Here is a 12,208-nt window from a genome sequence, read left to right as displayed (position 1 = left end):
CACAACTTTTAATAATGAGTTCCTAAAATCAGTCAACAAACCAGCAAGAGAGAAAAACTGTCAAAAGTCTGACCAGTGGCACAATCAACCAGATGCTGCATCAGCTAATCACCATTAAGAACACATACCTGGTGGGCTATGTCCAACGTTTCCCATGAAGGTTCAGGAGGCCAGGAGTGCAGGTGTATGGCAATACTCTAGATTGAGGTGTGATGCAGATCAATGTCAGGTGAAAATAGGACAGGAGAGACAGGATGGCGGGGTGCATAACATGTAAGTTCCGAGGTGCATAGGAACAGATTATGTTGGGCGGAAGCCTTAACACACCCTAAAGTAGTGGCTGGGGCTTAGGTCGCCCTAAAAGTATTAACCTCGGAACCGCAGCCCTGAACAGCTGCCACAACCCTGACCGCAACCTGTCCCTTGAATTGGGCGAACTATCCCTAGGCTATAGCACCAAAAGAGACAGAAATAATAGTGTGCCCACATAGGGGTCAGAGATTCTAAAATTCGGGGCCAGATATGCCCAGAAGTGCTAGCACAAGGTCAATCTGCACCCTACATGCCATGTTTCGCCTACAAAGGCTCATTAGGGGTATGATAAATGACCAGCAGGCAACGCACATGGAGCGATTGTGCCGCTCACCGATCGCCCTCATCAATAGGGCACGCAGGGCTGAATCTGTGATGCTCTACGTACCCCATGTTCGGATTGCATGGACACAGTAGTGATCCGTTACATTCTACTCTCATTATTACTATGAGATTTAGTGGTCATTTCTCATATAAAAACACCTTTGTAATGAACTTTTCTCAAATGGCATTAAATACAAAAATTTCAGATTAACTGTGCTCACAGAAGAAATAATGTGGTCAGCAAATCAAATAGAAATCTAAGCCAAGTGAGTGGAGCCAAAAAATCTATTGGGAAAACAGGGATTTTCACTGGAAATGGGAATTTCTCAATGTTAGCTGATCGGAGAGTATAAATAAATAACCTGCATTACGGTTTCAGCAACTGCAGAGAACATCTCATCATGGTAAGTGTTGCACTGATATATTATCATTTGGCTTCACGTATGGCAGTATTTGATGTACTTTTCATAGCTTTATATATTTAATTGAAAGGTTTATTTCATGCATCTTTTAGGAGACAGAAAAAAACACAATGAAATCTAATACAAGCTTTATTTGGTTATTCATTTTTTGTTTTGTCATCTTTTATTTCTCAAGTATTTTTAATCCTCACTCGATTGGCGCCAAGAAATCAAATGTAGTTTAAAAGTTGTCACTTTTATTTTATGAACATTAAAAATACCAATAAGACATGTTTTAACCCCGTACTGGCCTTTTCATCAATTAATGTATCATAGCTGTTATGATTAACTGTTAAAAAACCCAGTGCGGGCGTGAAATGCATCATAGCAGAATTTTTAATGGTTAAAAAATAAAAGTGACAACTTTTTAAATATTTTTGAGTGATTGTCGTAGATCATTTGAAGAAAACTTTATACAAGCTAAGTATCTCAAAATGCCCAGCTGGAGCCTGCAATCTCTGCTTTTTTTCCCCATTAAATATTGCCACAGACGTCACTTGAAGGGGCGCAGAGGGTATGGTCACAACCGCGTCCAAGGCTGACATTTTCCCATATGCGAATAATGCAAATAAGTTTTCCAAGGTGTTAAATGGAAAACAATACCTCCTTTTCCTACCTTGAAAGGCAGCCCCCTTAACATCAAGTATGACCTACAAGAAGTCTAAAAACATGATGTGGGATTAAGCCAAACCAGTATATCTATTCCATAAGGAACAGACTCCCAACTGTAGACAGCACTGTTTTGACCTGGTTGGGTCTCCTCAGTACAGTGTAGGGAACTGATCTGGCTGTGTGAGAGGCTATTGACTAGGATCAGACAGTAGGTGTTCTCCTTAAGGAGACAATGCCAATTAAGGCCACCTTAAAGGCATGTGGAGACTTAAAGCCATAGATGCTCCACTAGGGAATTCTGGGAATAATGCAAATAAGTTTTCCAAGGTGTTAAATGGAAAACAATATTGTTTTCCATTTAACACCTTGGAAAACTTATTTGCATTGTTTCCATTTGCATTGTTTTCAATATTGTTTTTCATTTAACACCTTGGAAAACTTATTTGCATTATTCCCAGAATTCCCTAGTGGAGCATCTATGGCTTTAAAGGAAACCTACCACTTCTGAAGGTAGGTATGAGATACAAACACCGGGCACCAGCTCAGGGTGAGCTGGTGCCGGTGCTTAGTCTCGTTAGTGTTAAAACCGCGGTATCGCGGTTTTAACACTTTTGAAACTTTCTAGCAGAAACTGCTTCGGCGCTGCGCGCGACCGTGCGCGCGCAACGCCTGCGGCGTTTCCAATGTAGGCGCGCGCACGATCGTGTGCACGAAGCGCCGAAGCAGTTTCTGCTAGAAAGTTTCAAAAGTGTTAAAACCGCGATACCGCGGTTTTAACACTAACGAGACTAAGCACCGGCACCAGCTCACCCTGAGCTGGTGCCCGGTGTTTGTATCTCATACCTACCTTCAGAAGTGGTAGGTTTCCTTTAAGTCTCCACATGCCTTTAAGGTGGCCTTAATTGGCATTGTCTCCTTAAGGAGAACACCTACTGTCTGATCATTTTCCCATATGAGGAGACTAGTAATATAAACCATACATTATAGTCGGTGGCCTGGCACAGACTTTGCACTGGGGCTCATAAGCTTCATATTACATCACTGAATATCGTCAAGTATTTTAGAACAATTTAGTTAAAATACAATAGAAAAATATAAAGGGATTTTTAAGGTTTCTAATATTATGACATATTCATAGAATAGTAACAATTTCTTAAAGGGTGGTCCTTAAAGTGTATTGCACTAAATTGCAGTATAATGTGAATATATTGCACCTCTATTATAGACTGCTACCAGCCGCTGGCATTGATCAGAGCAAATGTACTAACCCATACTAACAAGTTTATGGTAGGAGCCTGCCAGGGGCGTAACTTGAGGGGGTGCAGAGCTTGCGGTCGCACCAGGGGTCAAGAGGTTTAGGGGGCCCTTATGTTTCACTTTCCCATATGAGAAGACTATTACTATAAACCATATATTATAGTCGGGGGCCTGGCACAGACTTTGCACTGGAGCCCATCAGCTTCTAGTTACTCCACTGGTGCCTGCTAAATAATAGGGGGAGATCTTGGCACGTGAGTCCTCTCCATACACCCTTGACAGAAAAAATAGGTATAATATATATTATATATAGATGGGGACAGTGCCCCCTGTCTTTTGATTTAATAAAGAACAACTTTCCACCATTTTTTTGGATGGACCATTCACATATTCATATAATTTAATCATGTCCCCTCGTAGTCGTCTTTTTCCGGAGTAAATAAATCTAGTTGTTTTAATCTTTCCTCATAACTGAGACCCTCCACAACCCTTATCATTTTTGTTGCTCTTTCTTGAACCCTCAAAAAACTATTTGGTTTCCAGTATTATCTCTATGCTGATGACACCCAGCTAAATACTTCTGCACATAACATCACCCCTGCCTTAATCCAGAACGCTAGGGAATGTCTCTCTGCTGTCTCTGACATCATGTCCTCTCTCTTCTTGAAACGTAATCTTTCTAAGACTGAACTTCTTGATTTTTTACCATCTGCTAACCGACCCAACCATGATTTCTCCATCTCGATCTCTGGGATCACTATAGCACTGAGGCAGCAGGCCCACTGTCTTGGGGTTGTTCTGGACTCTGAATTCTACTTTTCACCATATATTCAATCTCTTGCTTGCTCTTGCCGCATGCATCTCAGAAACATCTCCAGAATCTGACCGTTTCTGACATTTGAAACCTCTAAAATGCTAATTGTTGCGCTGATTCAAGACTAGACTACTGTAACTCTCTACTAATTGGTCTTCCACTTACTAAACTCTCTCCTCTACAATCTATTCTTAATGCAGCAGCCAGGCTCTTCTTTCAGACCAACGCTACACGGATGCCTCCAGTTTGTGCCAATCACTGCACTGGCTACCTGTCTCTTTCCGCATTCACTTTAAAAGAATAACCTTCATCCACAAAGCTCTGCATAATGCTGCACCTCCCTATCTCTCTTCTCTTCTCTCGTCTCAGTCTATCGCCTAACCCGTGATCATCTGCTAATGATATTAGATTAATCTCTACCTTAATTCAAACCTCAAAAGAACGTCTCCAGGACTTCTCCCAAGTTGCACTAATTCTCTGGAATGCCCTTCTCCGGACTCTCAGCCTAATACCCAACCCACAAAGTTTCAAACGTGCTTTTAAAACCTATCTCTTTAGGCAAGCCCATCACACTCGCTAACTGAATGAAATGTCTACTCTCCCTTTGCTAATCCATCCTATGTCCTCCACCTGTCTGTTATCCGGCAATTACCAGATATAAACCAAGTTCCAGGCTTCTCTGCAGTCACTTTCACCTTGGACCTTGTAAATAAGTTGGAGGCTGATGGCTGGTTAAAGCAGCAGAATTTTTATTTATTAAATTATATATTAAATTATTTTATATTGTTCCCTTATAAAGAATGGCTGTACCTTTATAGTATCTCTTTTACCTCTTGTATCAATCCCTTCATCCTCATAGATGGTAAGCTCTTGTGAGCAGGGCCCCCTCTTAGCCCCCAGGTGCATAACCTTACATTTATCCACATTGAACCTCATTTGCCAAGTGGATGACCAAACACTTTCTCCAAGTCCCCCTGCAGCCTATGAACATCCTCCACAGACTGTATTACACTACACAGCTTGGTGTCATCTGCAAAATAGACACAGTGCTATTAATTCCTACCTCTATATCATTAATAAATATATAAAATAGTAGTGGGCCAAGCACAGAGCCCTGAGGTACACCACTCATAACTGGTGACCATTCCGAGTAGGAATCATTGACCACAACTCTCTGGATACGATCCTTCAGCCAGTTTTCAATCTTATTTTACCCATCAGGCGTCTATCTCACACTCCTCACACTTAATGGAATTTATTATAATTTTTACTTCTATTTTCCCTCTTAACAAACAAAAGCATCCAAATACAGATAACCATTTATGAAAAATGCAATTTTATTCCAGTCTATAGTAACAAGCAATGAGTGAGGTTTGCCATGAGCATGTTCCTTCACTTCCATCACAAATTCCTTATTATTACTTATTTATTGCTGATTTGTAGAGAATGAAGACTATAAGTATTTATAAAATGTAAAGCTTTGTATTTTTATTTTAGAAATACTCTTTGGTGATTGCTTTGTTCTCTTTTGGGATCATTGTGGGTATCTGTGATGCTGCCTGCTTTAATACCCCACCAAAACGGATTAGAGGTAGAGATCCTGGAGGTAAGAATGGGCAGTGACATATACACAATCATTGATGAGGTTTACTTTTAATTTTACTCTAATTAACATATCTCTTGGTTGGATACTTTCAGGTAATTAATTACCTGATGAATTTTGTACCTCTTTAATTTGAGAATAGTGTATCAACACCTGCAAATGACTTTACCCAAATAATGGCTTGATTCACTCTAGCTAGCTATTTAACCAAATGTTGATCTTATCTAAGGGATTGTCCAGGATTATTAAAAATAATTGATTTACTCCAGAAACCAAACGACTATAAATAGTATTGAAACTCATCACTCTTTATTTGAATGCAATAGCAGACATAAATGGCCATTCTGGAGATAACCAAAATTGTGGACGTTTGTAATATTCCAAAAACAACCTGTAAAACACATGTATATTCTGCATATACATTGCATACAAATAAGTACTTTTTATTTTTTAGGATGCACCTATGACAGAACATTTCATGTATATGGCTCATCTTGGAGAACAAAAGACTGTATGGATTGTAGCTGCTCTGATGATGGATCCATACATTGCTGCCAAGTGTAAGATGTTTTTTCTTTTGGATGTAAAGAGTCACTATACAGTATTATATCTTTCCCACATCAATAAATACTTAATGTAAACACAATTATAAAGTCATTGTTTTTTCTAAAGCACATCCTTTTAGCTTATACTGTATATGAGCCATATTTTGGATGTATATTTTGGTGTTAGTTTCTGGTTGGATAATAGAATCGAGGATGCCCTGGAGTGCAGTTTAAATCCTAAGAGCTAAGAACACAGCTCCTTGAAGACATTCCCCAATTTCTTCAAGTCCAGCTACAATCATGTAATATAAATATAGTAAATAAATTCTAAAAACATAAACAAAGGTATCATCACAGAGCTCTCAAGATACAGCCTTATATCCTTGCTGTGTAAGGACTTGTTCTCTTTCATACAAATTCCATGCAATGTAATGGGAAATTGCAAAAAGATTTCACAAATTTTCATATGATGGGACGCTATCTGCAGGGCATCTCATGAGAATGGGGGGCTGCAGGGCATTTCATCATTAGGGGGGCTAAGGGGCGTTTCATTATTTGGGAGGGGGCTGCATGAGGCATTTCATTACTGGCCGCTTGGTATTTCATTACTGGAGGAGGCTGTGTCCAATGCATTTTCCACCCTAGGCTTATACTCAATTCAATAACTTTTCCAGTTGTGGCAAAATTGGGTACCTTGGGTAATACTTGGGTCGACTTATACTCGAGTATATATGGTAATGTAGTATATACAAAATGATAAATATGTTTTTAAGTTCATAGAAGTTCTTGTAAAAATTCATAAAATGCATACGTAATAAATTTTAATTACGTCCAAGTGGACATCATGAATTGTAAAGTAATATAGAAATAAGTGAATAAGTGCTTGAAATTGTATAAATTAGTTACAACTATATAGCTTCATAAGTCGGGAATAGTCATTTGTCATAAGACTGATGATTACTTTAACACCTGCACAGTCATTAACCCCTTACCGCTGCAGTCCCATTTCATTATTGAATATTATATTCTTTGCTCCCTACCTTCTGAGAGCCATGATATGTTTCTCTTTCTTCCCAGAGCCATATGGGGCTGGTATTATTTGTGAAACAAATTGTACTTCCTCATGGCACCATTTAATATTCTATAAAGTCCTGAGAAACTGGAGAAGTTTCACATTGATATAGAATAGCAAAAAAAATACAATTTCTACATTTTCTTAAAGAATTAGTTATTATGTCAATGTCCAGTTCTGTGGTCAGTATGATCACTGAGATGCCAAACTTTTGTCCTGTTCTAATTCCTTTTAAAACAATATTTGCATCACCATCTGATAATTATTTTTAAAGAAGGCAAGGACTTTATATTTATAAATGTTCTTTTGTTTCACTCTTCACTTCTTTATACTAGTTACAAGGCTTCTGGTGAAAATCCTCTAGGTCTAAAAAAACATGTACAATATCAACCAAGAACTCAACCAAGATCAGACTAGATTTATTTCAGATACTTTTGTGATATACATGGAATCTCAATGGTCTTCTCGGGGCTGATGTTGGATAGAGCAGCGTTACATGGATATCATATTATACTAGTATGATTGTGCATATACAGTATTACTTTATATATATTTGTCTTCCCCATTTAGTGGCGGCAGACCTGACAGTTACGACAAGGAAAAGTGCACAGCCATCTTTGATAAGGAAAACTGCAGACACCATGTGGTTAGAAATGATGATCCTTGCAAGACTTGTCCCCACTCCATGGTGGGATAAATCCACTACTCAATATGATTGAGAAAACCGCAATATATACAGCATTTATCCAAAAATATAAGTTACCACATTTCATGCCATACATTGTTTCCAGCAGTATATAGTCCAGTTGTATGCTTAATAAAAAAGATCACTTTTTGTGTATGGTGCAAATGAGACATACATGAGAGGTGATGATTGCTTGATCCATTGCTTCACTGTCCTATAATAAATGTTTTTGAAAAGCTAACAGTGTCCTTTCACTTGTTGTGCTAAGCATAAACATCAATGTCAACTAAACCGATAGAAATCTATGGTAGCCCCAACTACAACATACAGTAGATTGTATCCATACATCTCCAGAATGAATAAAACTGCCTATAAAAGCTCCCATGCTTGTGGTGTGCTACCCAAATAGAATTAAAATTATTGCATACACATGTATAGGTTTCATAAATTAGCGGACAATGCCTTTGCGAGCTAACCTTTCCCTGAATCAGGTCCGATCAACATACAGTGTGAAATACATAAAAAGTCCATTGCATTACAGCCTGCCTTCTTAAATGGAAATATAAGATATTTTATGCTGTTCATAAAGGTCAATATCATATATTACTCTATTAGATAAAGTAAAAAAGGCAAATTCATACATTGATCACAAAAAATATATATATATAATACAAAATAGAAGAAGGAAAACGTAATGCATGTACAGTGATGTCTTTTCAACAGTATGTGGATGTAGCAATACGTGGAAAAAATTGGAAGGACTATTCTATGACTATCTCAAATAGATATAATTTTTGCCTTCACTATTGAGCTACTGGCATATCAACATTGTATTGATTAACTATGCTAGTAAGATTATGCATATACAATATATCTTTATATTTATATAAGTTCCCAATGTGGGTGCTCGCTTGGGTGCACCTTGCTGATGGTGCATATAACCTCAACTGGGGTGACTACTATAGATGAACCACCATCGACGATGACGAGCCCGCTTCAAAGGGGGATGGAGGTACAGAGACATTGTGCAGAATCGTAGTCGAGGACAGGCAGGAGGTGAGGATGGGCAGAACGGGATCAGAGTAGGGGATATAGCAATAGGTCAAGGCAGGCAGAACAGAATCATGGTCGGCAACAGAACCTGTATCACAACGGGAATTCAGAAAAATAGAACAAGGCATTCAACAAGCTTTCTCTAAGGCTGTGAGGCACAAAGATCTGGCGGGCTGTGCAGGGAGAGGCTTGGTTATGAAGGATTCTGGGATTGGCCAGCACTTGGCTGGCACTTTAAATTTTCTGAAGCCGGGGACGGTTAAGTGATCGGGGTGCCGCACTGGAGCACATAGAGGGGCATGGGTGACAGCTTCTTTTATTTATTAAAATTGATGCAGCTAGGTAAAATGCTTTTCTAGTCCGAACTCTTCGTCAGTTACATATTACATACATTGTAGAATAAACAAGGGACTTTTAAACCTAACCATTTGGCGGGAATATGAGATCATGATTACGCTACTGATAATCAAAACATGTAGTATTTAGTCATTGATAAAATGAATAGCCCTGGTCTACTTATGGAAAAAATGAATAAAATACATAAAGGGTAATAATAAGAATAGTGGATTAACCAAATCTGTTAAAACCTTACGGAAAAACTTAGGGAGAATAAATACATAAATAAATACATACGTAATACACACATAAATAAATATGATTGCTTGCCGTTATAATTAAGAGGAGTATAAGTAAGTAATCATTGTAATCTCATAGGCAGAGGTAAATTTAATTAAAAGAGGAGACAGCTTAGGGCGTTTTGAAATAATTTTTTTATAATTATTTGGACTCTTTACTAGAGATGAGCGAGCACTAAAATTCCTTTTGGCGAGGATAACGTGTAGCACTGTATGTATCAGTATTTTGCCTGGTTAAGGCGGCAGAGAGGAACCAAAGAAGGTGAGCAAGAAGCATTGAAATGATTTCCTACGGTATATTTAGTCGATAACACAGCATGGTCGCAACATAGTGACCAAGTTCCATAACTTATCCGGTGAAACACCCGAAAAATGAGCCTGACAGCTCATTTGATAAGGGGACAACATGTGAAGGCAGCCATGGAGACGACTTCCATGATTAAGAGCGACAGTATGGGGCATCCATATTGCGCTTCTATGAATGCAACTTCAGGTCTCCAGCATGGCGGCGACAGATGGGCCGAGTTCCATTATATATCTGGTGAAACACCTGAAAATTCTGCCTGACACAGCTTGTTTGATAAGGGGATGATGAGCTGTATATCCTCTCGCGCTCCAGCATCTGGGGTATAGACAGTTGCATGTATGCCTCTGAGGCTGCCTAATCTTGGGATGGAGCTGGCGGTCTGCTGCCAGGCGAGCTTTCGCCTGTCCAAGCCCCTGTCTCTCGGCTCCTCCCCACCCAAAAACGGGCCTGGGGGCCAGAAGCGGTTACTTTGAAAAAATTATAATTTTCAAAGCAGGCAGGGGGTACAAACAGCACTTCTAAGAACCTTTTGTATAAGATCAAGTGTAGTACTGTTCTTATAAGTAATTGGCTTGGTTATGGTGGGTGAGGGGAATGTAAACAGATGAGCTTCTTTTACCTGGTGGAGAATGAAAATCCTGAGAAAACCAGGCTTTATTCATCTTGATATGTCCAGCTTTGAAACCCAGTAGTTGTAGGGAATTGTGTGATCATTTAGGACGATGGTATGGTCAGCTACGTACTCCCTCACCATCTTTCTGTACAGATCAGCCCTACTCTGCCGAGACTGGGGACAGGTGACAGTGTCTTGCTGGGGTGACATAAAACTGGCAAAGGCCTTGAAGTTGACATCTGGCAGTCTACAATCACTCTGCGCTGCTGGTAAACTCTCGATAACATGGTTAATGTTGATTTCCACTTCATGGGCACGACGGACAACAGTCGGTGAGCAGGCAGTTGGAGACGGCGCTGCGCTGCCCTGAGAGTGGCAGCATCTGTGCTGGACTTCCTGAAATGCGCACAGATATGGCGCACCTTTGTGAGCAAATCAGACACATTGGGGTATGTCTTGAGGAACCGCTGAACTATGAGATTTAACACATGGGCCAGCATGGCACATGTGTCAGTCTGCCGAGTTGCAAAGCCGTCACCAGGTTACGGCCGTTGTCACACACAACCATGCCTGGCTTCAGGTTCAACGGTGCCAGCATCTCCAGGCTAAGTAATTTGGAGATGTGGACGTTGAGGGCTTGGGTGTGTGGGTGAGTTGCACTGTATTTCCTCTTGCGCTCCCGCGTCTGGGGTATAGAGAGCTGAACGCTGCGCATGGAGACAGTGGTGGATGCTGTGGAGGATTGTGGAGGCGAAGGTGTGGTTTTCGCACGGGAGGTGTTTGGGCCGGGGTCCTGGGCAGGGGGCTGACTAGCAGAGGCAGCAGATGACACAGGGGAAGGAGCAGTGGTGTGAACGGCCTTGGTTCTATTGAGTGGGGTGTTTAGCATTCATATGCCTGTGCATACTGGTGGTGGTTAAGCTGGTAGTGGTGGAACTCCTGCTGATCCTGGTGTGGCACAGGTTGCACACCACAGTCCGTCGGTCATCCGGTGTTTCTTTAAAGAACCTCCAGACTTCCGAAAATCTAGCCTTCGCCACGGGAGCTTCACTACGTGAAACATTTGGCGCTGATGCACCAGCTCTGGCCCTGCCTCTCCGTCTGGCCCCACCACTGCCTCTTTCAACCTGTTCTCGTCGAGGACTCACCTCCGTCTCAGAAGCACTGTGTTCACCCGCCCTATCAACCCAGCTTGGGTCTGTCACCTCATCATCCTCCGATCCCTCAGTCTGCTCCCCCCTCGGATTTCCTGCCCTGACAACAACTTCACCACTGTCTGACAACCGTGTCTCCTCATCATCCGCCACCTCTTTACACACTTCTTCCACTACGTCAACAATGTTATCATGACCCACAGACTGCGACCGGTGGAAAACCTGGGCATCTGGAAAGAGCTCAGCAGCAACCGGACAAGTGATTTGTGACTCTGGGAAGGGTCCAGAAAACAGTTCCTCAGAGTATGCCGGTTCAAATGCCAAATTTTCCTGGGAGGGGGCAGACTGGGGGGAAGGAGGCTGAGGTGGAGGAGCTGGAGGAGTGCTGATTTCGGTGACATTGTTGGACAGCGTGGAAGACTGACTGGTGGACAAATGGCTAGAAGCATTGAGTTACGAGTCCCAGTGACTTGAGACATGAACCTAGGGAGTGTAGCTCTGTGGCGTTCCCCTGCTCCATCAGCAGGTGGTGTCTCACCCCTCCCAGGACCACGGCCTCTGACCCCTGCAGTAGTTGGACGCCCACGCCCTCGTCCTCGTCCTCTACCCCTGCCCCTAGCCCTCGGGTTCAACATTTTCGAAATTAAAGCGGAAACTGTAAAATTTTTTTGTGTTTTTATGTGTTTTTTAATGTTTTTGTATTTTTTTTTCACAAAACGATCAGAAGAAGTCACACAGCAACAACAGAAGATGATGATGAT

At 41.1% G+C, this 12,208-nt stretch overlaps 1 long non-coding RNA gene across 1 annotated transcript; it reads left to right on the top strand.

The window, feature by feature from the left end:
- The first annotated feature begins 935 nt into the window (after positions 1 to 935).
- LOC140105851 (uncharacterized) lies at positions 936 to 7,926 on the top strand. Its single transcript, XR_011850658.1, has 4 exons — positions 936 to 1,040; positions 5,278 to 5,386; positions 5,838 to 5,943; positions 7,571 to 7,926. It is a non-coding gene; the product is annotated as an uncharacterized lncRNA (long non-coding RNA).
- Positions 7,927 to 12,208: the final 4,282 nt, after the last annotated feature.

This window comes from Engystomops pustulosus, chromosome 11, assembly GCF_040894005.1.
Source record: "Engystomops pustulosus chromosome 11, aEngPut4.maternal, whole genome shotgun sequence".
NCBI lineage: Eukaryota > Metazoa > Chordata > Amphibia > Anura > Leptodactylidae > Engystomops > Engystomops pustulosus.
Note: the sequence above shows the minus strand (reverse complement) of the source record. Positions and strands in the feature narration are given on the sequence as shown.